The sequence below is a fragment of the Glycine soja genome, chromosome 7, assembly GCF_004193775.1.
Source record: "Glycine soja cultivar W05 chromosome 7, ASM419377v2, whole genome shotgun sequence".
Taxonomy (NCBI): Eukaryota; Viridiplantae; Streptophyta; class Magnoliopsida; order Fabales; family Fabaceae; genus Glycine; species Glycine soja.
Genome location: NC_041008.1, coordinates 33395074 through 33397397, shown reverse-complemented (window position 1 = coordinate 33397397; position 2324 = coordinate 33395074).

Sequence of the window (2324 nt, the reverse complement as noted above, 5' to 3'; positions counted from 1 at the left end):
GTTAATGTTTATATACACTGCTTTTTTGTTTGTGGATAGCTAGTATGCTTGTTTTGAAGCATATGGAATAGTTTAACTTGACTTGGATGATTATGCAGTGAAACATTTTTATCTTTTTGTGAAAATTGGTGTTATGAATTGATTTTGGATTGAATGCATGATTGTGATGGAGTTTGTGTTTCTTTTCATAAGTTTGAGCAAGTATGTATGTTAGACAAAGAAAGAACAAGAATGCGAACTTGAAATTAGAATTGTTAGGCAATAGACAGGTTGATTGAGAAAGAAAAGCTTGAACCATAACCGGTGAGAGCGTGATCTAAAACTGTGAGTGAACGACTAGCTTTGAGTAATAGTCTTTGCATCAATCATTGAAATTTAGAATGAAATGTATGAATGAGGACATGATGAAGGCCATGATTGTATATACAAGGCAATTGACCAAAAAGCTTACCTTGAATGATAATTGTATCCCTTGCACCCTTTGTGAGCTAAATTACATTTTCAAAATTGAACCCTGAACTTGAATGAATATCTCCAGATACCTTGTTTAGATTCTAGGAGAGCAGATAGTTCAAGGCAAATTACCCCAAATTTGGGGGAGTTGATTGGGATGTAAAGTAAAAGGTAAAGCATCAACACACACAACAAATAAGTTGTGTGTTAAAAAAACAAAAAAAAAAGGAGCAATCAAAGAAAATGTGTGTTGTTTTAATAAGGTCAAAGACAAATTAAAGTGAAAGGCTGGTAAGAAGGCTAATTGTATTGAAAGAAATATTTGGATGAGTCTAGGATTTGTGCTCTCTTAGAATCTAAGCCTTTGAATCCTAGAAAAACCAATTATTTTTGTAGCCAAACCTCACTACAAGCCTATAAAAGTCCTTCTGATTCTATTTATGCATTTCTGACTTGATGACATGAGATGAAGTTCAAAGATTGGACCTCTTGCTAGTTGTTATTAATGAATAGCTTAACTTCATCTAATTGTACAGGTTACATTTTATTCTTCTCTTTGAATAACTACATGCTTTGTGAAAGACAAGTGATGAGGGCATTTTGTTTCATCCTTTTATCATGCAATCAATAACTTTTGTGCATACACCTTTGTACATAGTCACTACATGTTTTTGTCACTTAGGGGACCAGTGAGTTGTTCTTTATTTGCTTGAGGACAAGCAAAACTGTAAATTTGGGGGAGTTGTTAGTCGATGAATAAGACTAACTTTTGTGTATAAAACCTGTGTAAATTGTATCAAACTCCTCCAATTTATGATTATTTTGTAGTGTTGTAATTACTTTTTGTTAAAGATAGGTAATAAATACTTAGTACTCCCATTTTGTGTGTTTAATAACCATTTCCTCTCAATTTCAGGTTAATTAGGCAAGTTTGTGAAATGTTGATTTTCATCTGCTCGCTAAACCAATCTGCTGGCTTAGCGAGCCATCTGCTAAGCACACCATTCTCTTGGCTAAGCACACCATTGTGATGAGTTGTGCATTTGCACTGAGCGAAGGGTCATCCCGCTAAGTGCACCGCTTCACTCCATCCGTTGAGCGAGAAAAGCACACACTAAGCTGAAATCCACTAATGCGCGCTGAGGGGACCATAGTCGTCCTAAGCGCGCTAGCACAAACTAAGCCACCTATTTAAGCCTAAAATCAGATTTTGGAGAGGATTTTGGCCATTTTCTCGAAGAGCTTCTGCATGTGAGAGATTCTAGAGAGAGAAGGGTCCGAGTCCAGAGAGTTTTGAGAGATTTTATTGTGCGAAGACCTGCAGAGAACGAAGCTTGAAGAGGAAGTCGTCCTGAGAGCTTGAGATGAGTTTGTGAGTGATTGCGAGGTTCTAGAGGTGGAGGAGACATCCTCACCACTTGTATTTTTTTAATCCTTCATTTTTCTCTTCTCTTTGTTGTAAAGGAAACTTCCCAATTATGGAGAGCTAAATCCTCTGTTGGTTCTTCCTTGTAGGTACTTGATGTAAATATCTGTATATCTATTTAATGATGTTTTATGTTTTCTATGTGCTATCAGTATGTCATTTCAGTGTGTTTTTGCCTTGATCACATAGATGCATGCTTTGTTAGGGTCATTCAACAGTGGAAACTGGTCTGATTCTTAGAACTTGATAGGACAGGGCTAGTTTATCGTATTATCATGGGGGATCGGGGTACAGTAACCTAGTTGTTTGTATATTTGTCTTAATGCGGTTCTGGTCAAATTTAGTCCAACAAGAGGAATCTGAGGACGATGCTTGATCGGGATTAGGCTAGACTATCATGAGGAATCGGGGTTAAGCATATCAGGAGACACCATAGAACACATGA